This window comes from Miniopterus schreibersii, assembly GCF_964146895.1.
Source record: "Miniopterus schreibersii genome assembly, chromosome: 6".
Lineage (NCBI taxonomy): Eukaryota > Metazoa > Chordata > Mammalia > Chiroptera > Miniopteridae > Miniopterus > Miniopterus schreibersii.
The window spans coordinates 25978912-26004468 of NC_138107.1; the positions used below are offsets into that span (position 1 = coordinate 25978912).

General features: G+C 36.0%; 1 pseudogene across 1 annotated transcript; it reads left to right on the forward strand.

Moving 5' to 3' along the window:
• Window positions 1-5909: 5909 nt before the first annotated feature.
• Window positions 5910-6688, forward strand: LOC308558711 (small ribosomal subunit protein uS5 pseudogene; annotated as a pseudogene). The gene has a single exon. The product of its transcript is annotated as a small ribosomal subunit protein uS5 pseudogene (transcript).
• The last annotated feature ends 18869 nt before the right edge of the window (window positions 6689-25557 follow it).

The window sequence follows — 25557 nt, forward strand, 5'->3', positions numbered from 1 at the left end:
GATTAAATTTCAGGAGCTTTCTGAGCAGTTGCCCCCAACAACCTTAACAATTACATACTGAGGCTGGAACTCAATTCAAGTAACTTTGAATAACTTTGGGAAAATTACAAATTGCTTCTAAGCTGCAGTATGGGATGATGAGGGTTGTTTTGATGTTGAAATTTGTAAAGTAGTTCATATAAATCTTGGCATACAGCATACACTCAGCACATCTTGCTATTATTTCATGTATACTAATGGGAGCGTGACGCATACATTGTATTAGGTATTGTATCCTGAACCTTGTTCTTTTTCCTCCAATGCTGATATTTCAAAATTACTATATACTGATTTCCCTCATCTTCTTGTATGGAATCCATGGTAATCTACTTATATAGATTACGAATATTCACATAATTAGTAGTGGCATTCATGTAGTTTCCATTATTCTGCTATTATAGATAATACATGTTTGCAAATATATCAAAAGGGTAAATTCCTGACTGCAGTTGCTGGGTTAAAACTCCTGTGCCTTTTCTATTGCACTTCAAAAAGTTAGCAGAAATATATAGTTAGCAGAAATATATCTCCACCCATCTATTTCCTCATACCATTGTCAAATTTGAGTATTATCAAGCTCATTTTTTTCCAAAAGATATGATAAATGGGCTTTGTTGCTTTAATTTGCATAGATTTAATTACTAGTGAGCTTTACCTAACCTCTTCTTTATGAAATGACTGTGCATGTCTCCTGCCTTTTTAATTGAAGATAAGAGCTTTCATATACTAAAAAAAGTGGACCTTTGTCATTTGTCTTTAGCCTCTGTTCTTTTTAATCCTTATAATTTTTTAAATTTTGTATGGGCACATTTATTAATCTTTCCTCATGTGTGAAACTTATGTCTTTCTTCATTTTTGTGGGGTTTTTTTCCATTCCAATATTATTTTAGAAATTGTTCTTATGACTTTCTAATATATTTACTGTTTTTTGGAATGTCCATTGATTAAAGGTTTGGGTTATACCTTCATATCTAGAAGCTTCAGGAATACGATGTCCATGTTACATAATTGGTACCCATATCTAAATGTACAAATAGATGTAAACATATATATGTAATTATGGCTGCAGTCATAATAAAAAGATTGTAGTAATCAACCAAATGTTATTAAAATTATCTTTTGAGCCTCATTAGGATACCTGAATACCTTTTCAAGCTATAATTTGCTACATATAAATAGGATGCTATTAAACAAATGAAAATGTCTTTCTTGCATTTTGCCAAAAAAAACAACTCCTGGCCACCAACCCCAATTATCTAAAATATCTCACATGAAGTTGTCCAAATCAAACAAGGTTAAGTGATGCTTAAAGTTTTAGACAGACCTTTATTTTTTATTCTTAAGGAAATGATGATCAGTGCAAAGCCTGGCAATATAACTTAGCTCATGACAGGGGACAGATGCTCAAGCCCACGGAAATTATAATCAAATGCTTCAAACAGCTAAAATTTTATGGCCACCCTTATTATTTATATTTCCCCAAAGTAACAATTAAACTGCTATGTTTCAGAAATCTATGAAAAGATGTAAATAGTTTATTCATACAAATTACTATAACATTCATTAATGAGGTGCAAATACAATATAAAATATTATTAATTTACAGAAGAAATGCATAGGCCAAGTTCTCATAGCATTTGTACTATATAGTATAACAGTGTGTAAAAAATATACTTAGGGCAGGCCAGGCATGGCTCAGTGGTTGAGCATCAACCTAAGATCCAGGAGATCGAGGTTCGATTCCCAGTCAGGGCACAAACACAGATTGTGGGCTCGATCTCCAGTTCAGGGAGTGCAGCAGGCAGCCAGTCAATGACTCTCTCATCATTGATGTTTCCCTCTCTCTCTCTCTCTCCCTCTCCTTTCCTCTCTCTGAAATCAATAAAGACATATCATATATATACACACTTAGATATACAGATTTATAACTGAAAGCAAATTTATACATCTCTGGTGGAGTGATTGCTTTTTAATCAATATGGGGATCTGCTATTTAGAGAGACCTATCAGTAATGACAACTTCCAAAATAACGTAAAATTGAATATGATGGTTAAACATGTTCTCTACAGGATATACCTGAGTTTAAAAACTTTAAAAACAACCATATTTGTATCATTTTCATGCTGTTTCAAAAAGATATTCTCTCCAGTAACATAAAATGACCAGATGACTAAACTCTCATTTATTTTCCATGTTCTTTCCCTGCTTTCTCTCCTACTTTCCCTGGTGAACCAATATTCATATTTTCCAACGTACATAATAATCTGAGCCCCAGCTACACTGTGTAAGTTACAAAGACCCAGAGGCTTGGAGTTGTGGTTCTGAATTTCCCACTGTAGCTGTGTCTCAAGCAGATGCTGGCCTAGCAGCTATCTACAGCCATTAGGAACACAAAGAGAATTATAGCTGCCAATGGCTATGGGGAAAAAAATCCTCACGATGGGCCAGCTGTTGTGCTTTGAATGCTGCTGAAATACAAGTACAGGAAAGACAATATGAGAATCCCAAAGCATTCAACCACAGTGTAAATGCTTGTGGTGGGAAGATTTTCTGTTTGAACATTGGGGAGAAGCGCTCATGAGATGCATGAACAGGGTAGGAGGGACTACCATGAAAATTACAGGAACTAATATTTCTATTGCCTTGTAGAATGAATGAGATATGCCAAACTGGCCAGATCTTCAAACTGCATTTGTGGAAAGCTAACCAAAATATTAAATTGGCTAATGTTAACTGTATCTTGTATTATGTGCGTTTATTTGACTAGAATTATATTTCTTATTGTTTCAACTTTTTCCCCCTATTACTGTTTTCTGACAATGGAATTGCTGGAGAAGGGGAATATTTTCTTTTTAAGCTTTTCGTCTTAATTATTAGAAATAAGATAAAGTCTCTAAAATTTAAACTATATCAGCTGTCCCACATTAAAAGCTCAAAATATGTGGAAAGTGTTCACTGTTTGACAATTTTCTGGTTTTGGCAATGTCTACAATTGAATCAAAATTCAATTCAATTCAAAATTCAGAAACTATTTCATTGAATTATCAGGATTATTTCTGTCAACTTGTACAAACCATTTTCGAGGACTATGACAAATACCAACTTCTGATAATTTGAAAAATGTTATAAAATATTACTATAGTTTCTGTTTTTTAATTCATATAGATAAATCATTCATTTCCAAATATCTTTCTTAAAAAATATATTGAAACTACAAAATTCAACATTGACTTACAACATAAGTATTAATTTGATTAAATAACTGGTAATTTAAAGAACACCTGGTTTGACTGAATGACTAAAATGTGACTGCACTAACAGAATTCATCAAACTAGTAAAACTGAGAATTACAGGACAAGGTCTAAAGACATGGATAATTTGCAGTTACATTGTCTAGTGATTCAGTCATATTTAAAAATCATTTATTTTCATAACAAGGTTGCTGGGGTTTTGGGGTGTTGTAACATAATTTTTTTTATGCAAAGAATATTCTATAACATAATCTTTTAATTCCACTTCCAAGTGTTTCATGCTGGTCAACTGGCTGCATCATTTTTAATCTCATGGAGCCAAAATTTTCTCATTTCACTACTTGGAAATTAAAGATGTTGAGCTTAATTTTCTCTAAAATGGCTTTTAGCTCTAAAATTATCTATATTTGTGGAAATTTTGATCCATAATCTATAATTTTGATCTCTATTTATGAAAAATTTTGGTTTTGTTTTCTATTTATATCATGTTTGTTTTTTAAGATTATGGAGGTTTTATAAGGCAAATTGAGAACATTTTTACTTTTTTCTATAATGTGAAGTAATTTAAATTTCTGTATTACATTTCTAACAACATGGAATTATACTACTTGATTTACATCAAAGCTTTATTTTTACTCCTGGAACATCAGAGTCAATTTAGTTTGAAAACAACATTGACCCAGGACCCTCTCTACAAGCCTAAAATAAGCAATAAGTAAATAATAAATTATTTTACTTACGAACTGTCCCTTCAAAATACAATTGCACATATATTTATACTTCCTTGGAAAAAATTAAAAATAAGAATGTAATTGTGTTTTAAAGTAAACTGAATCCAAAAATAGGAGGAAGTACAAGTAGAATCATGAAATGGATCCTATATTAAAGCAATGTCCTCAAAATATTAAAGATTCAGCTAAGTCTCGAACATTAGTAAAGAAATTAGCTTTGTTATGCTCTAATGGACTATTTTGCATGTAACCCCAACTATTTTGCATGCCAACTATTCAGCTGAAAAGTCAGACTTTGGGTCAAATTGGGCAATGAATAGATACTTTACCCCAAATTCATGAATTACAATATACCTAAAAATAACAGAAAACAAAAATACAACTTGCAGAATTTATTTCTATATTGCGATGGACAATATAAAAGTACTTACAAAGTAAAAGCAGATGTTTTCCTTAATTATTTAGTAGAAAAAGTTAAAGCCAATTTTTAAAATGAAAGCACTTATAAACATTATTGTTCATTTATTGGAGAGATATTTCATAAGATGTGAAAGGATTTCTAAATATACATGGTTATGTTCTTGCCAATGACCGTACTGTGTCCTGTCACATGGTTGGTAACAGATAGCTATACTCTCTGGGAACATAGATCACAGCTCGTCTGCTTTATTGAATTACTTCCCTTCGCCCACCTCATCAAGTTCGATCTCATTTCAACAGTTGCTTCAATTTCAAGATTCCTGCATCCCAAGTATCACATATTTCTAGATGATCATGAAGTAAAAATTCCACTGGGATCTATTCTCCATACACTCAAAAACATTTTTTAGTGGCTGAGGAAGAGCCTTTTGGAGTAATTTATAGCAACTAGAATGGATTGAATGCTTACCATATGCTAGGTCTATACTAAGCATTTGACAAACATTATCTCAATTAAATCTTTCATTGCCCCTGTGAAGTAGGTACTCAATATTCCTATTTTACAGGCGAGGAAACTGAGACTTAGGGTGGTTATTTAGCTTGCTCAAAGTCACATAACTAATAAGAGTCAGAGCCCAGATATGATGCTGCAGTGAATTTTATTAAATTCTTAGAGGTAACTCCTTATATCTATTTTTTATGATTTGTAGCTGGTCTTTAAAATGACATTCATTTGTCCAGTTTGCTAGCCTATAAACTGTACTCCTCTTTGTATTTGTTTCCAATTAAATGAGTTGGTGCTTACTAAGGAAGCTAAATTGATGTTACTATTTAAAATTCCTCTTCTGTTTACTGTCATTTTCTTGACATCTCAACTCCTACTTACTTTGTAAAAGGAAGTCTTCTAAAACCCAGCCCTCCTATCTATCCAGAGAGAGTGTAGAAAAAACAGCCTGCACAAGGTACAGATATGTAGTGTATTCCAAGCTAAGGGTGAGTTACAAGGTGAGAATAGAAGTATAATGACATGGAGAAAACAGGGTGCTCTCACCTGTAACTGGACATTTTTTAGTGTGATCTCACCATGAGGCAGCTGTGCAGTGATAAACTGGTTCCCTTGACACCAGACTGCAAGTGTTTGAATCCCAACTCTAACACTTTGTGCCTCCATTTATTTGTTCATCCATAAAATGATAATAATACCAACTCCATTGGGTTGTTTTGAAGATTAAATGAGTTAACATATAAACACCCAGAACAGTACTCAGAACCAAGGAGGCACTATATACATTATTACTTACAGAGGATTTTTAAAATATCTGCCACAGATACTAAAATAATTTCAAGAGTATATTTAAAAGCAAACATCTCTTCTTCTCTGAGAAAACACCAAATGTCCATGACACCGGTGCTGTGGGTGTGGCCGAAGGCCCCCAGGCCCTGGAATGGGAGGATTTATAAGCAATATGAGGGAGGGCAGGGTCCACTGGGGAGGCTGTGGAGCTTGCCAAGGAAAGGTTGAAGACAAGGAGTGGGTCCCCAAGCTGGGCCACCAAGCTGGGCCACCTGGTCCAGGACATAAACATCAAGTCCCTGGAGGAGATCTAACTTTTCTCCCTGCCTGTCAAGGAATCTGAGATTACTGACATTTTCTTGGAGGTATCCCTCAAAAGCAAAGCTTTGAAGACTATTCTGGTGCAAAAGCAGACCCTAGCTGGCCAGAGGACCCAGTTCAAGGCATTTGTCCCCACTGGGTCTAGAATGGACATGTCGATCTGGGTGTTACGTGCTCCAAAGAAGTAGCCACTGCCATCCTTGGGGATATCATCATTCTGGCCAAGGTTTCTATTGTCCCTGTGTCTCAATGCTACCAGGTGAACAAGATCAGCAAGCCCCACACTATCTCTTGCAAGGTGACCAGCTGTAGTGGCTCTGTGCTGGTGGGCCTCGTTCCCACCCCCAGGGGCACTGGCATCATCTCAACCCCTGTGCCCAAGACACTGTTGATGATGGCCAGTATCAAAGATGGCTATACCTCTGCCAGGGCTGTACTGCCACCCTGGGCAGCTTCACCAAGGCTACCTTTGATGCTGTCTCCAAGACTTATATCTATCTTACCCCCAACCTCTGTAAAGAGACCATATTCACCAAGTCTCTCTATCATGAATTCACTGACCGACTTGTAAAGACCCACACTAGAGTTTTTGTGCAGAGGATCTGTGCTCAAGCTGTAACTACCACATAATTTTATACAAAAAAATAAATAAATAAAGTGAATTTAGCCTGTTAAAATAGATACATACATACATCAGGGTGTTTAAAGTATCTGGTGTTCTCAATTATGAATGTTGCTAGCCATCCATTTCTCCATCCCCATTGATTCAGATAATAAGGAGTTCACCAAATATGAGAACAACTGTTTACAAGTCAACATCTACCATATGGGTATTTGGAAAGTTTACTTGCTTAGTTTTACTGAGTTGACTATTAATATAGTTCACAGATCCAGCCTTCACTAAGAACTTCCAAGTGAGCATAGCCTCACAGCTCACCCTGATACAAACTTTCCTGTGCTCAGGCTATTCCCAGCTTAATGCTTAACCTGCTGGTTTGAAACCCTAGTCTGCAACTTAATTCCTGTATGGTCCTCCACGTGTTACTTAAGCTCTCTCTGTAGTTTGCCGATAATCATCCAATCTCAAACTAAAACAAAACTACATTGTGAAGGGCCTGGCCTGTGGTAGATTCTCTAATGTTAGTTATTTTTCTGGTTACTATTACCTTTATTACTATTATCTCTAACTATATTTCTTTACACTCTCACCCCCTTGCAGAATCCTCCAGTCTTTCCCTGTCTAAGAGAAATGAGCTTAAACTAGCTGTAAGCATTGGTGGATTAAATAAAGACACTGAACAAATGAACTGAAAGGATTATCTATTAATCTTGCCAATTCTCCAATGCTTTCTCACAATTAGGTTTTAAAAGTTACTCACATTTTACTTTCAACTTACTAATTGACCTTCTTCATTGTAGGTGGTTTCAGCCAAACAAAAGGGGGAAATGGGAAATTCTTTACTCAACTCAGAGAAGAGTTTAGAGTCAAGTCTTTTTCCTAAAGGGCTTAGTGGGGGAGTTGGTGGGGCAGGAGGAGGAATATGAAAATCATTTCAAAAAGGTAAAAACTTAATAATGTACTATTATAAGTGTTGAGGAAAATGTGAATGACTTTCATATGGGCAAAAAGATGATTGAGTGTTCTTTTGGTGGAATGTTGGAAGTTATATGATTCTATAAGAATCTGTGTCTCTCATTGTCTTTGACTAGAATATCCTACAGCTCTGTAGAGATGGAAATTAACCTCTATAAAACTAATGGTGATGCAGATGTTCCTTGTCCACAGCAGCGTAAATGGTTCCTGTGCTGGGCACTGCAAATGGGTTTATCCAGTAGATACATAAATCCCCATAAGTCCAATTCTCATTTGAAGTTGTGACATCTTCTTGCTGGTTCACTCATTAATTGGTGACTTAAATAAAATAGTTCATGTGTGTTCTATTTTATATTTGAATAAGAGACATAATCTTATTATTTTGAAAATTACTCTTTATTGAAAAGCACAAAACTTGGGCAGAGGGTCAAATCATCAAACTTGCTGCAGTGAGAGAAAAGGTCAAGACTTGCAGAGCAACTTAACATGAAGGATATTAAAACATATGAGGGAGAATTTCCCAGCAAACAAGATGAAAAGAATCCCAGGCAGCGAAATAGCAAGCATAATGACTCATGAATGTGAAATAGCATTTATTCAATTCAACACAAAGTGAGGTGCAAAAATAGTTAAGACACAGTTCTTACTGTCAGGAATTCTATACATAAGTAGAAGACAAACCATTAAAACAAGACAAGTATGATTCAGTATCATAAAAAGGAGCTAAAAATGATGAGGGTGCTGTGATAACAGAGAGGAAGGGCATCAGATTTCAAAAAAGAAGCTAGGAAGGTTTACTGAAGGAGTTACTATTCACGATGAATCATGAAAAATGAATATAATTTATCGAGATGAAGCAGGAACAATTGGCATCTGAGACGAAGAAAAAATGCATGTGGAATGTGAAACCTTGACCTTCTAGCAGGCTAGAAATATTTTGAATCAGTAGATCCCAAGTGCTAGTCCTTGACAAAGTTTTCAACAGCCTGGAGAAAAAATGTTATAAATACCCTAGAAATGGGTCAAGAGCAATTGATTGCCCAGAAGTATATCTTATTATGAAACAAATGTCATATGTATAGTCCAATGATATTTTTGCTTTCCCCCCCAAGTTAATATTCAGTCAATTCGGCGTCTACCTCAATATCTGTAAACTCCGGCTCTTCTATTCACTTCCCTTTCCCTCTCCCTCCCTTCGCCATCCTGTCCCACATGATCTTCTTGATCTTTTCTTTTCCTTTGCCCTTCTCCCAGTTTTCCAGGTTCTCTCTGAAAGTGTTATGTTAGGTCTCCAGTGTATGTCTCTGGAGGGAGATCATGACCTTCAAATCTTGCCAGTATTGATTGCCTTTCCTGGATTAAGTCAATGTTGTATTCTGTTAATAAAGCCTGCCTCTAAAATAAATCTTCTTCTTTTCCTTAAGTGATGAGATGGAAAAAGAAATAAATATGGGAATAAAAGGAGAGAAATTTTTCTCCTTCCATTGTGTTCTCTAGGGTGTTTTTTTAAAAAATAAAGCTACATTACCCTGGCTGGTGTGTCTCAGTGGTTAGAGCCTCAGCCCCCACACTGAAGGGTGAGGTTTCAATTCCTAGTCAAGGGCATGTCCCGGGGTGGCAGGTTCAATCCTTGGCCCCAGTTGGGGTGCATGCAGAAGACAACCAATCGATGGATCTCTCTCACATTGATGTCTCTCTCTCTCTCTCACTCTTGCTCTCAATCTCCCTCCCTCCCTTCCACACTCTCTAAAAAATTCAATGAAAAAAATCCTCAGGCCAACCAGTGTGGCTCAGTGGTTGAGAGTTGACCCATGACCCATGACCAAAAGGTCACAGGTTCAGTTCCCTGTCAGGGCACATGCCCAGGTTGTGGGTTTGATCCTTGGTAAGGGGCATGCAGGAGGCAGCTGATGGATGTCTCTCTCTCATCATTGTTTCTGTCTCTCCTCCCTTCCTCTCTTTCTAAAATAAATAAAAACATATTTTTAAAAACAACAACAACAAATTTTAAAATGGGAAACTAATGAATAACTAAAAAAATAATATCCTTGGGTGAGGATTAGCAATAAATAAATAAAGGCTATATTTATTCAGTCTAAGTATTATAATGTATTTTATATTAGTGAATTCATGGCTTTGTGTGTTTGTATGTATTTGTGTGTGTTAAAATGCTCTTTTAAACATTAGTTATAGTTACTAGTACCATATTTTAATGTTTTATTGACAAAATTAAAATTTGCCAACCCAAGACAGTATCCCATTTTTTAAAATTTCCTTAGTGAAACCCATAAATCAAAGAACTAGACAGAATAATGTTAAAGAGATGTTCCAACAAGATTAGATATTCAAAACCTTCAGAGCCAGAACTATGATCCAAACTATTATGGTTCTGGTTCAGTGTTCTTTCTACTATTACATGCGAGATGAATCTGCAACACTTCGCCTACAACTTCAAAAGCATTAGTAATACAAGCAATGTCATTTCTAACACTGGAAAATAATAGTTGAAGATACATTTTGGTATTGTACTAAACTGGCATTCAAATTTTTAATCACAGCATTCATATTGAATGTATATATTGAACTTATATTGAACGCATTAAGTTCTCTGAGCTTGAGGAACTAAAAGAAAATTCAGGTGATGATGCAATCTCATTTCAGGAACTCAAAGATAACAGATCTAAATTATTCATCTGCACAGAATCCTAATAAAACAAGTGGGATAGGTTGTCTGTAAGGAGGGCTTTTACTCCCCGTTAACAAAAAAGCTTTCAAAACCTGAGCCACATGTTTCATGAGAGAAAAAACATTATACTCACCCTTCATGGGTGAAATATCATGTATTATAATGAGCCAGCGCAAGCAATTTGAAATCACAAAAGTAGGAAGAATTTTTTAACCTTGTGTGTTTAAATAAAAACCAAAGATAAACCCAGAAACCAAGAATTCTATGACCATTTTAATGAGAATTTACCAACACACGTACTCTCACATGTTGAAATTGCAGATTCTATTTGAACTGAAACATCATCTTATAGACACATTAACTTTTTTTTCTACTTTAAAATCTTCAATTCCCAGAAGAATATGGTCAAAGAAGAAAGGAACTAGTACTGTACCAATTTGCATCAGACAAGACATTTGAGAGTGCATCTTAAACACTATTAATTCAATGAAGAAATCAAATGATGTGTCTGTTTAAATTAGAATTCAGGTCATTTCTTATTGTTCCACAATGATATTTTTAAATTTTTGATGAGCATTTAAATCTCACTTAGCACAGTAACAAAAAAAATATATTATATGGAATGCTTTTCAGAAGATATTTTCAGCTGCAGCATAGTAAGGAGGAATCCAAGTAGATGCTGGTGGTCTTTTTGAGATTGAGCAGGTCACTATCTCAAACCCACTTTATGCAGTTCTTACAAAAGGAGCCAATGTAGTTTACCTGGGGACACTGCAGCTCTTGAAGGGTCCATTTCAGTGGTACATTTATATTCGGCTTAACTTCTCTGGCTGTGTGATCCTTTATAACTACATATCTTAGTCTCCCCATAGGGCTGACAAATTTAGCAATTAAAAGATCAACTAAATTTGAATTTCAGATAAACAATAATCATTTTTGGTATAATTACTTCCCCAATATATGGGAACCCTACTTCCTAGGGGTGGGAGATGTCCTGGCAGGAAGTCTGGAAGGTTGTCATAAATTAGTATTTTTCCAGTGCTTAACGTGTCAGGCTTGAACACACATTTCATGTTTATCATGAAAATACATCCCCTTGTTCCTACGCCTTATAGAAGCCCTCTGGTGGAAGTGCTTGGGGCAGGCAGACATAGGCAGCCGGGGCTTGGCCTTTAAGCAGTATTGAAGGGAAGGATCGACTGTGCTGACTCATATCTAACTCCTGGAATAAAGGAAATGCATGAAGCTACTTAAAGATGGATTGTCACACAAAACTCTCTTCACAATTTTAAAAGGACGATGTACTCTATTTGAGGATCAATATGCTACAATAATGCTCACAGGGTTATATGTGGCAGAGGCAGAAAGAAGGTGGATTCCCTCCACTAGCGAGGCATAGTTTAACTTCGGTAAAAACAATGCAAATACAGACGGTTCTGGACACAAACGGTTCAACTTAATGATTTTTCAACTTAATGATTTTTCAACTGTATGATGGTGTGAAAGTGACATGCATAATAAATTACATGAGATATTCAACACTTTATTATAAAATCTGTTTTGTGTAGATGATTTTACCCAACTGTAAGCTAATGTCAGTGTTCTGAGCACATTTGAGGCAGGCTAGGCTAAACTATGATGTTCAGGAGGTTAGGTGTATTAAATGCATTTTCAACTTACAATGTTTTCAACTTACATGGGTTTATCTGTAATAGAAAACATTTCATTGCTCTTACTACAGATTTGGCATCGTTCTAAGCATCAAACACAGACATTAACTTACTGAATTTTTGCAACCCTCAAACATAGGTACTATGTGAAGAAACTAGGGAAAGAGGGTAAATAATTGACCCAATTCACGCATTATAGTTTAGGACCTAGGTTTTCAGGCTCCTAAGGCTGTGTTCTTTTTTCTTTCTTTTTTTCCTTTTTTGCCTCCTAAGTTTTATTGAAAACATTATATTTTAAAATGATAGCAAGTCAGAATTACAATAAGATTTATTTTTGAGATATGAGTATAAAGCAAACTCACACAGATAAAAGTACTGTTAGGAAAGAGCATTTTGTGTGGTTCTGCTGACATAATATTTCATACAGTGAGAATCACAGTCATTATTACTATCACTAGGACCCAAATGTCACTGATTTAATACCAAACACTATCTTCAGCTATTCTTTAATGATATTTTTTTAAAAAACAAGATGCTTTCTTATAGAATAATGAAAGTATATTTATTTTTTATTAATTTAGTCTATGTGTATCCAACAATATATTAATACCCTCCTGTAAGGTTGTGATTTTAAGGTGTAGAGTCTCTTCCTGAAGAATCTGATGAGAAAAAAGAATTCTGCATTTAAATTCAACATGGATCTCTCTTTTCTTGTCTTTACCAGTTGTCACATTCTGTTTAGTGTGTAATTTCAATATTCTAATTTTGTGGCACTCTAATCCGGGCACTTTTTTGAGTTTTGTAGTTTAAATCTTAAACAATGACTTTCATTTAGTTGAGGTCTATTGAGGATTAACTGCATGTCCAATATGCTCCATGCCACACAGTCAATCTGAAAAGGACTGTGAGGTTCCCTTTGCTGAGCCTGCATTCTTAACTATTGAACCATGTACCTCCCATTTCCAAAGCTCACTTTGGAAGTCACCCAATATGGAAGAAATACAGAGGGCCAGAGGTGCCATTGTCATAGTAAGTGTGGTGACTTGAAGTATTTAGAACACCCCTGGAATATTCCACAGATCCAGAAATACTTAAGATAAAAATATGGTATGTGTGTATAAATGGGAGATAAATGTATATATAGTCTATATGTCTGATATATATGCCATATCTATATCACACATACATATTTCTAAATAAATTTTACAATGATATCAGCTAATATTTTGGTTGGGACTACTAAAATATTGGCATCGAAAACAATGAAGAATTTAAAATGAAAAAAATATTTTTTCTTAATTCTGCTCAAAGAAGGGAAATAGTGGATCAAATATGGCTTCTGACACAAATTTCATAATTTCTCTTAGCTCCTCAAACTTTCTTTCTTTCACCCATTTACTGACTAAAGCACAGTCCTCGGACTGAGAAGTTTCAAGCCTTTGACTCCAGTGCAGTGAAAAGATTGTTGTGGCCTGGAGGCAGCTTCCGTGATCCAGGCAGAATTTTAACAGGATTTGGATAGGGTTTTAACAGAGAAGGCATAGTTAGGTTGACTTTTACTGCCCTTCCTGAATGAAAAGTTAGTACACATTGGGATGACGATGACATGTGTGTGCTTTTTCAATTTGGCTACTTGCAAATAAGTTAGATAAACTGATACTGAACAGTCTACACAATCCGGACCCATTTTTCCAAATTAATTTTCCAGTGATCCACAAAAGCCCTACTCTTCAGCTAAACTGATTGATTTCTACGAATGCCTTTCATATGTTTTTGAAAGAGGTTTGGAAATATAACTTAAGTAGTGGCTCAATATAAACATGGTTCTTATCTGCATTAAATAATTTATAGTTTAAAGCAACACAAAACATTATTGCTTCCTCAACTGAAACGTATATTGCAGGTGAGATTTCAGAAGGCGAGGCAATAGAGTCATATTCATATGACAGAAATACAGTAATAGAGGTGAGAAATGAGGAGGGCAGTGCCCTTTTGATTCTCAACTGCAATGTACTGTTATTCCAATCAATTGTTACACAGTTTTTATTTAATACGGGTTTTACATCTTTATTCCATGTACCATAAAAGCTTTGCTGCAATAATTGTATTATTTGCTCACAAGTATTTGTTTTCTTGCCAATTTAGCCATGCTGAGTTTACTCTCCAGCCCACAGGTGTGACAGACTTTGGTCATTGAGATGTGAGTGGACATAATATTTGTCATATCTGAGCTGCAGCTTCAAATTCAATTGCATTGTTTGGCTTGCCTTTCTTGCTCCTGTGACCACAGACAGGAGAAAAAGAGCTGTCCCAGATAGAAGCTGCTCCTTATATCTCAGTTCCAAAAAGAAAAATTTTTGGAGAATACCTGAACCTGATATACGGCCTAGAACCTAATCCAGCTAAGGACAAGCCACAGTCAAACCCTAAGCCTTCATGAATTATTGTCATTGTCAGCCACGGAAGCATTGGGACTGTGTTACTGCAACAGAAGCTGACAGTTAAAATTACTGTTTTTGTATTATTTTTGCATTATTTTGGGGGGAAAACAGACACTGAGAATGATCACCTGATTCTAAACATAATAACAAAACAGATATTTTTAACCTTTTTAATATTAACAAGTATTCAAGTGGCATTTGTGTGCATTAAACTTTAAAATGGTCAGTTGAAATTTTCAGTTTCTTCAGGTTGCTTTTATATCGCAGAATCAAAATTTCTGACAGTTATTGTCTTTTGATGTAAATATATATACTACATAAACCTACAGCTTGGAAAACTCGGACGTGTTATATTAATTTGTGGGATTCTAAATGTTTAGGATTTTTTCTTCACCCATGATCTCCTAAATGAATTTTTTATGCTTCGGTTCATTATTCAAAAAATGTCAGTTTAGCTACCTTGACCAAGTATGACCTATTGCTTAACCAAGCAATTGTAAGTGACAATATGCTCAAAACTGTGGAACACAGATTGCTATTAATAAATTTTTTATAAGTGCAATCAAATGGGTCTCTAACTACTCATTTTAAAGACCAGGCTATTGGAGACCAGTATCTTAATTCTTTTAATAGAACAGTCACACAATCATAGGCTTAAAAATATGAATAATCCATTGGATATTTTGAAGTATACCTAAATAATATAATAAAATGATATAGACCTGCTTAATGAGCAAGTATTTCATCAGCCATTATTCAAAATTATGCCCTGGCTGGGTGGCTCAGTTGGTTGGAGTGTCAGCTGGTACACCAAAAGGTTGCAGTTTGATTCCTGGTCAGGGCATATGCCTAGCTTGTGGTTTGATCCCCAGTTGGGGCAGGTACAGGAGCCAATCAATGTTTCTCTTTCACATCAATGTTTCTCTCTCTCTCTCTCTCTCTCTCTCTCTCTCTCTCTCTCTCTCATCAATTTTTAAAAATGTCCTCCAGTGAGGATTTTAAAAATAAATAAATAAGAAATAAAAAGCAAATTAAACAGTATGCTTATCAAGAACAAAAAAAGTGTCTGAAATTATTCCCTAGTTAACTAGCCAACGAATTAGCCTGCCAGTTTCCCGGGTGCTTTCTCTGTTAGAGAAAACAGACTTGATTACTCAGACCCCAGCAAGCCTTCTGAGCCTAAGCACGCTTGCATCACTTTTCCTTGCCCCAAATCCCACAGAGGGGATGCAGGTGGGCACGAATGAGGCTCTCACACAGCGGGCTGCAGCTCAGGACAGAAACTCTGACTTTAGGGAACCCGAAGATTTTATATAATGTTCAGTAAGCATGCCTGCCTTGCGCTCTGGAGGGAGACACTCTGTCCAGCTTCCAAGGCTGTTTGCTACACAAACCCCCCTGAGAGACAATGTGAAACAAAGGGAAGCCAGAGCCTCTCATGCAACATGTGCAGTCATGAAAGATTCATGGAGGGTTGTCTCCCAGCACACTTCCAAATATTTCTAAGTGGACTCAAATTAATATAAAATAGATCAATAAAGCCAATAATTTAAAATCCAAAATTTCAAGCTACAGAAAATATTAATGAGTGTTTATCTAATATCTCGAGGAAAGAACTTTCTAAGATTAAAATTACAACATAAAAGATGGATAGATTGAACTACATAAAATTTGAATTTCAACACAGCAAGCCACATAAATAGAAATAATAGACAAGTGAGAGACTGAGAAAATATTTACAATAAGTATGATAAATACTTAGCATCCTTATTATAAAAAGAGATCAAGAAGAACAAAAATATTAATCTCCTTTATCCCTAATAATAAGCAGGTAAGCAACAGAAGTTCAAATAAACTATTAAAATTATTAAGTCTCTTGCCCTGACCGGTTTGTCTCAGCGGTTGAAGGCTTCCCGGTTCCATTCCGGCCAAGGGCAGGTACCTGGGCCCGGGCTGGATCCCGGCTCTGGTCAGGGCTTGGGGGGGGGGAGGCAGCAAATCAATGTGTCTCTCACATCGATGCCTCTCTCTCTCCCTTCCACTCCCTCTGAAGAACAATGGAAAAAATATCCTAGTGTGACAATTTTTAAAAAATTATTAACACTCAACAATAATCAAAGAAACAATGTTATCAACAACTCGTTACCATTCTTTGCCTATCAAATTTTAAAAATATTTTTTAATAATATTCAACTTTTCAACTGGGTAATGAAGTTAGAACATTTTTCCCTGCTGATGAGAGGTTCAAATATTACATTTTCTAGAAGAATTATATATCATTTTAAAATGCATTATGTATCATTTTTAAATGTTCTTAACTTATGATTTAGTAATCCGTCCTTAAAAAAAAATACAAATATAAATTAATAAAGAAGCCACTGCAGCAGTATTTATAGGAGTAACCAACAGGAATCAATCTAAATGTCTGAAATAAAGAGCTGAGTAAATTATGGCAAATGCACTGAGAAGAATGAATGAATATATATTATTTATATGTATCCATCTTTAATTCAGTCTTTATCAAAATTTAAGTTTATTCTTTTTTACTAGCTTGAGAAATTTTGTAATTGCTGACATGAGGACTTTTGAGAATATAAAGCAAAGTATCATGCATTAGTTTTTATTTAGGTAGATTAAGTTAGAAAATATACACCTCACAAATACAACAAAATTTAAAATAAAATAAGCTATTCTTGATCTCTATCTCTTCTAAATCTGTTTATTTATAAGATCAAACATCTTATTCTAATACTGAACTTTTTAAATGTTTTTATGAATTTGCCATTTTTCATTAACATTATGTATGCTAAAGAAAATATTACTTGATAAAATTTTTATTAGAGAAACTGGTGTTTGTTGGCTGAAAGTTGTAAACTTTAAAATTTATTTTATTTACTGACTTAGTGATAATTATTATAACCACCCTGGTCTAGTTATGTTTATTCTAACCAATATGAAAGGATTTGCAGACCTTAGAAATAAGAGTATATCTGAAGGTTTTTCTCCTTGTAAAAACAATTAATTAAATGTGACTCTGAGTAAGAAAACAATGAAGAATATCACTTTTCCATTATAGCAGAACACATATGAGAGCTCCATGACATGCAAGAATATTCATGATAGCCCGGCCAGGCGTGGCTCAGCGGTTGAGCGTCGACTTAGGATCCAGGCGATCGGGGTTCGATTCCCGGTCAGGGCACATGCCCGGGTTGCGGGCTCGATCAATGACTCTCTCATCATTGATGTTTCTATCTCTCTCTCTCCTTCTCCTTTCCTCTCTCTGAAATCAATAAAGATATATTTAAAAAAAAGAAGAATATTCATGATATAATGTTAAGTGATCTTCTTGCCTCCCTCTTATAAGGGTGCTTGTAATTACATTTAGTCCACCCAGATGATCCAGGATAATCTCACCATCATAACCTAGTCACATTTGCGAAGGCCTTTTTGCGATGTACAGTAACATATTCACAGGTTCCAGGGATTAGGATGTGGGGATCTTTGGAGAACCATTATTCTGTCTGCCATATAAGTGCAGTATAACTATTACCAAATAACTTATTAGTATTTTATTTCTATGAAACTAATTACAGAGATATAAACAATATTATAATTCTATTGACAGTTGAGTAAAATCTAATATCTTTTCACTGAATCAAATACATTGTCAATATTTTAAATGACATAAAATGAGTTTTAGAGAATGTTATTTGATGGACCTACGATGTGTCAATAAAGTGCATAAAATGATTTTAAAGATAGGTGTTCAATCCTTTATTTTATGATCATTTGCTAAATCTCTAAAGGATTTTTTTCCTTTGTGTTTTTAAAGACCATTTGAAGATTAGATTAATCGTCTGTGGGTGTCAGTAATTTATTCAGAAAAGAATGTCATTTAATTAAATTGTAACTAGTATAGTTGTTGTGACTGTACCCTCAGGACCCTTTGAAAATAAGAAAAGAATGATTTAAATTGTTTTTCTTGATTAGAAGTTAGGAAGTTTGCTAGGAGAAAGTAGTGGCATGTCAGTAGAGAAGAAAATTAAAAGCTCTGTGAAAGTTCTAATGCTGAATTTTGTGTGTTTTTTCTGACAGTGCCAAGCAGTCCAGCTAACAGAAAGGCCTGGATTAGTGGTTTGAGCTAAAGGAAAAAACAATGCAATGGAACCGCAAACAGTACAAAGCACAGTGAAATCACTTCAGTAACTAGAGAACAAATGTCTGACTTGTCATTTCTACCAGATATAAGTCATAAAAATGCTGCCTTGTAGAAAGAGTATTATTTTTAAGAAAAATAAAGTGCTTTAAATTCTCCAAAAATTTTTCGTAAGTTTCCAGAGTACTTAAGAAGAGGCAATAGGAAATCTTATACTGACTTTTATAAAAGCCAGAATTTGTTCACTTTCTAAGAACAAACTCTTTGGAAAATACAAATCCAAATATTTCATTTATAACATTTAATTAAATTTTTATCGATTATTTATGATTTTCTTTAATCAGAATAAATTTTGCTTGTATTTGTAGTATACCAAGGTGATCAACAAAATGAAACAGTAACCAATAGAATTTCTATCTGGTTATATTTCTGTTGGCAATAATTATAAGAAATAATTTAAAATATAAAATTTGTTTCACAAGTAACATCAGATGTGCAATGGATACCCACTGTATTCTATGCACTAAAAGCAAATAAAATGGAAGTCAGACCATGTCATCTTTGCTCAAACTGTGCAATGGCATCCAGTCTGACCCAGGGGAAAAGCTAAACTTTTTACAGGGGCCTACAAGGCCCTGAAGGTTCTGTACTCCTCCCAGCCCCCTTATTTCTCTGACTTTATCTGCTGATTCTCAATCCTCAACCTGTCTACAGCCTCACCAGAAAACACCCACAGCCCCCCAACCAAGCTGGCTCCTACCTGAGAACATTGGCCAGCCCTGGAACCCTCTTCTTCCAGGTATCTACTTAGCTAACTCCCTCACCTCCTTCAAATCTTTGCTTGAATCTCACCCTCAAAGTGAGGCTTCCTCTGACTACCCTATTCAACACTGTGATATGGCCCTGGCACTGCCACCCAAATGGTTCCAATGCCCTCGCTCCACTTTTTTTGTTTCCCACGGCACTTGTGGCTTTCCAACATCTGCTACAACTGACTGATCAATGCATTGATTGACTGATTTTTTTTGTCTCTCTCTTCTGCACTATAATACAAATTCTATGATGGCAGGAGTTTTTGCTTGCTTTATTTACTAATGTATTCCAAGATCATACAACTATGCCTGGGACAGAGCAGGCATTCATTAACTGTATGTTGAACAAATGAATACAAGCTGAGGACAGAAATTTTTTTTAATTACACTTTAATCCTTGCAATAAACTATAAATTAAATGACAATACTGACTTATTTTTGCAGATGGATAGATGACTTACCCATATCGTGTAGTTAGTAAATAACCAAGCTGTAACTAAAGTCAATATCAGTTCTCATTCCTCAATTCAAGAATTCTTTCCTGAGTGCCTACATCATATAAAACATGATGCTGCAGGAATTATAAAGGATAATAAAATGTGAGCCTTGTCTCCAAGGAGCTTACTCTCTGATAGACTTTAAATGAGAACCCATCCAGTCATCCAGCCAAACATGAAGAGTCCTTAAGCTTTACCCTGATCAACCTACCTCAGCTCCTTTTGTGGTTCCTGGTTGGAAGTTTTCAGCATATATAACACCTTCTCTAATGTTCTACATTTTGTCAATTGAGAAAATAAAAGGCCTTCTGAATTGTTTTGTTTGAAATCTTTATAGCCTATAACTATAGTCAGGTCATTAGAAGTGTGGTCCATCACCTGTATCCTAGTTGTTCTGCAGTCTCTATGAGATGTGTTCTCATTGATCTATGGATTGTGGGCATGAGGAGAATAAATAATAACACAAGTAGAACACTTTAGGCCCAGATCTCAGACATTCTCCAAAGCATCTAGAGCTCATACTGGAAAGGTAGCAGGTACAAATATATTAAGACAAGTGTTATGAACTAAATGATCATGTCCTTTCAAAATTTCATATGTTGATGCCCTAATCCCCAACATATTTGGAATTGGGGCCTTTGGGAGATAATTAGGTTCAGATTAGGTAATGAGAGTGGGACCATTGTGATGAGATTAGTGCCCCTATAAGGAGAGGAAGCCAGAGGGCACTCTCTCTCCTCACATGCATGCACTGAGGAAAGGCCAGCGAACATACAACAGGTAGTTGCCATCTGCAAGTCAGGAAAGGAACTCTCACCAAGAACTGAACCTGCTGGCACCCTAATTTTGGACTTCACAGCCTCCACATTCATGAGAAATAAATGAATGTCTATTGTTTAAACCACCCAGTCTATGGTAGCTTGTTGTAGCAGCCTGAACTAAGACAAAAGACATTAAAAAACAAGAGCACCAGACGAAATACCTGAAGATAAATATCAAAAGTTTCCTTCAATCTGCATCCCCTTCTGAGTCTCTTAATAATAGACCTTGTCAAAACAAGGGTCAGGTTTTACTATTGCGATAAGGGAGCTGAAGTCTTTTAGAAAAGACACTGTACCATCAGCATGGGATTGTCTATATTTAACGTGAGAAAATGTTTACTCCTTTGAGTCTGGATGTTACGTTGATTACTCACAAGGTCCTGGTTGGGTTTGTGAGGTCCATAAAAACTCCTCCTAATGTGCAAGCTAGACTAGAATTTCAATAACAAAAATATAGATAAAACATATTTTCGATTTAGTGTGGGGCTTGAAGGAATAAGAGAAGGAGAGCAGAAGAATGGTGTAGCTAGTTTGTGAAGGCTAGAAGATTTCAGCAGAAAAGATGTGGAGAAATGGCAGTTCAGGTGAAAGGATTACCAAGAGCAAAAGCAGGCACAGTGTTACAAAAATAGCAAGGGAGGGAAAGAAATTGTGAACAGTTCAGTTCAGGAGGACTCTACGGTTTGGAAGGGAGTGCAAACTGTAGGTGAAAGCTAAGGAATATAAATGTTCTATAAGCAGCCGTGAACCACTAATGCTTTTTGTTCAGGGAGTGACAATACCTGGACTATATCTAAAAAGATTAATGTATATGTAAGAAGGATTAAATATCCATACTATTAGTGGAAAAAATAAATAGTAAGAAGAAAATATTATGTATAAGATGCCAACACATTAACGCATGAAGCTCATTATAAGAAGACATACACTTATTTTGGCATCCAAGTACCAAAATAGAGAACAGAGGACAGGACTTGTACATAGGTTACCTAAATTACCTCCTCTTATCAAAATGAATGACCAGGTGCGTGCCGCCCTGTGAGACCTCAAATGTTAATAGGCTTTTGGATTATTCATTATTTGGCCTGAAAACTCCTCCAGAGAACCCACCCACTGAGAAGACCTGAATCCTCCAGCCTGGAAGGATCTGTCTTTTTGTTAATTATATGAGTCCAATCCTCAGAGATACTATTATTTTGCATGAATAATAGAAAGCATATATAATAATGGAAAGTTCCCACCAAGAGCTGCTATTCAGATATTGAGAAGAATCCCTAGTACTCTTAGTATATCCTAAAACATAATTGCTCTGGTGCGTCTCACTCTGGTGGACTCTCAGAAACAGTGTGAGGCCTTGGAGAATAAATCATTCATTTACACCAATTATTCTACAGTTCTGAACAATACAAACTGCCTTTAATAAGCTATTTCTAATCAACATTATAATGTTATACAATACTATAAATCTCCATTGTAGAAGTCTATTTGAAGTCTTTTCTCTTAACTTATCTTTGAAATGATTAATCTTATGTTTGCTTTGCAGTGTCTCTTGACACTTAAAGCTTTCACCCCATAATCTAGCCCTTATGTGAGTTCCCCACCTTCTATTCTCTCTCCCACTGGAGTTACCTCAAGAACGTAAGGCTGTGGTTCTCACATCTCTAGGGCCTTGACAGTCTTCTCTGTTACTACTACTTCTGTGTTTTCTGGGCCTGTGGTAGTTATCAATGATACTTTTAAAATAGGTCACCAATACCATATTTTTTAGAAAGGGATAATTATATTATGATTCACTTGGGGGCATTGTATGTGGAGGTCATATAAAGAAAGGAAGGAACTTCTGCAATAGTAATAATATCTTTCTCTCTCTCTCTTTTTCTCTTTCTCTCTCTCTCTGAAACCAAGCTATGAGGATAATAGATGAGATTGTTTTCTATTGCCACACAAGGAGATATCCCAAGTCATTCTGCCATTTAAAATCACAGACTCTATCTTTTAATGAAGCAAAAGATATGTAGTAAGCCTGCTGCACTTATTCACATAGACTCTTCAGTAGCTTTAATATATTAAAATTGATATATCATATCAAATAGATACCTTATTTAATAAATATCAAAGTCAAATTCACTTGTGTTTTTCTATAATTTAAGAAACTTATAGGGTTTGGAGAAAAGAAAAAAAAAAACTCAACATGGTGAAGCCAAAATTGTTCTTTTAGGCTATTTTTGAATATCTAAGGTAAAAAAAATAAGAATTCTGTGGATGATGATTATAACAGTGGTGGTAATTACAGGTGTTCTTGGATGATTCAATTGAAGGCACTAATGATAGTATAAGAAAATGTTTCAAAATAAAATTGTATTTTTGAGACCACCTACATTTTTTAAAGCAATATAAGTAAGACTAAAATGAAAAACAACCTTGAAATTTTTATTTTTCTTAATAGATGGCAATTAGGTTTTATGATTGTTTCAGGTTTGATATGCTTCTGCTTAATTATCTTTCTCTCCTTGTAATCCTATCTACATATATTATTGCTCAGAAAATAATTTATGTATGCACTTGAAAATGGCTGCCTCTTACTAAGTACCTTCCACAGGAGGACTATACTAGACACTGTCATTTCACAATAACCCCACAAAAAAGGTGGTTTTATATTCTTTTTTACTGAATTTATTGGGGTGACATTGGTTTGCAGAACTATACAAGTTTCCAGTGTACAACTCAATAAAACATTATCTGCACACTGCATTGTGCACCCATCGTCCCAAGCAAAGTTTCTTTCTGTCTCTATTTTCCTCCCCTTTGCCCAAATCCACCTAGTCCCCACCCCCTTTCACCCTGGGGCTATTACCACACAGTAATCTGTGTCACCCGCACACACATACACACACATACATATATATGTAATTTTTTTAGCTAACCCCTTCACCTTCTTTCATCCAGTCCCCCAACCTCCCTCCCCTCTGACAGCCGTCAGTCTGTTCCGTGTATCCATGCCTCTGTTTCTATTTTGTTCATCAGTTTATTTTGTTTGTTAGATTCCACATGTAAGTGAGATCATATAGTACTTGTCTTTCGCTGCCTGGCTTATTTCATTTAAAATAATGTTCTCCAGATTCATTCATGCTGTCCCAAAGGGTAAGATTTTTTTCCTTTACATCTGCATAGTATTCCATGGTATAAATGTCCCACAGCCTTTTTTATCCACTCACCTACTGATGGGCACTTGGGCTGTTTCCAGATCTTGGTTATTATCAATAATGGTGCAGTGAACATATGGATGCATATACTCTTCTGAATTAGTGTTTTGGGATTCTTAGGATATATTCCCAGAAGTGGGATCCCTGGGTCAAAGGGCAGCTCCATTTTTAATTTTTTGAGGAGCCTCCATCCTGTTTTCCACAGTGGCTGCCCCAGTCTGCATTCCCACCAGCAGTGCACCAGGGCTCCCCTTTCTCCACACCCTCACCAGCACTTGTTTGTTGACTTACTGGTAATAAAAAGCCATTCTGACAGGCGTGAGGTGATACCTCATGTGGTTTAGTTCTCATCTCTCTGATTAGTGATGTTGCTCATTTTTCACATGTGTCTTGGCCATCTGTATGTCCTCTTTGGAGAGGTGTCTATCCAGGTCCTTTGCCCATTTTTAATTCTGTAACTGGAAACACAGATCTCTTGAGGTTGCACAATGGTGAGCGGTAGCTCCAGGATGCAAATCCAGCTCTTTACATCATTAGAGTCACTTGATTGAGTCATACTTACTTGAAGGTAGGTTTATCAATAAATAGTATTACATTTGCACAGAATTTTCTTTTCCTTTTCTACATTTCCTCCTATTCTTCCTACTGGGAAGGTGTTCTCCAGCATAACCTCCACTTCTCTGTAAACTCCCCTCCCCCTCCTCAGCTGTGAACAGTAATGTCAGCAGAGGTTCCTGTGGAACTCTAAGGCTATAAGCCAGTAGAAACTATTTAGTAATTTTCAGACCAGATAAATAATTCTCTGTTTCTGCCCTGGCCCCGACTCGGTGATTAGAGCGTTCGGCCTTCAGACTGAAGGGTCACAGGTTCGATTCCTGGTCAGGGGCACGTACCTCAGTTGCAGGCTCATCCCAATCGATGTGTCTCTCTCACATTGAAGTTTCTCTCTCTTACTCTCCCCTCCCTCTAAAAAAAAAAACTCAATGGGGAAAAATATCCTCAGGGGAGGATTAAAATAATAATAATAATTCTCTGTTTCTGAAGTAGCTGGCTGGATAGAATATCACAGAGGAGGTATTTTCTTAAGAGCCTATTTTGGGGGACCCACCTTTAAGTAATTCTGCTTAGGTGAGCTGGGATGAAGCCTAGGAATCTGTATCTTTAACTACTGCCAAAGGTGATTCTCATTCACAGGCAGGTTTGAGAACTACTGGCTAAATCAAAAGCAGAATTGCTAATCAATAATTCCTTAAGGCCAAGATCAAGATCAACTGAGCTGCACATTAGAATCACCTTGAGTGACTATTAACACGCTAATGCTCAAGCCCCACCCCAGACGAATCACTTCAGGATGTCCGAGGGTCTGACCTGGGCACCTGTGTTTCCCTGTTTTTTAAAGCTCCCCAGGTATCTACAATGCAGAGCCAAGCTTGAAACACACTGCTTTAAGGGATGAAAATAATCCCCAGACTTTTGTTTTGTTTTGTTTTGTTTTGTTTTCCCTAAGATTACTTCCCTGTTTCTTCTTCCACTCTCTGGGCTGCAATTGCAGAGTTGTCACCTGAATGAGATGACATATGACATCTCTGTCGGCAGCTGGAGTACAGCTCCCACAAGGA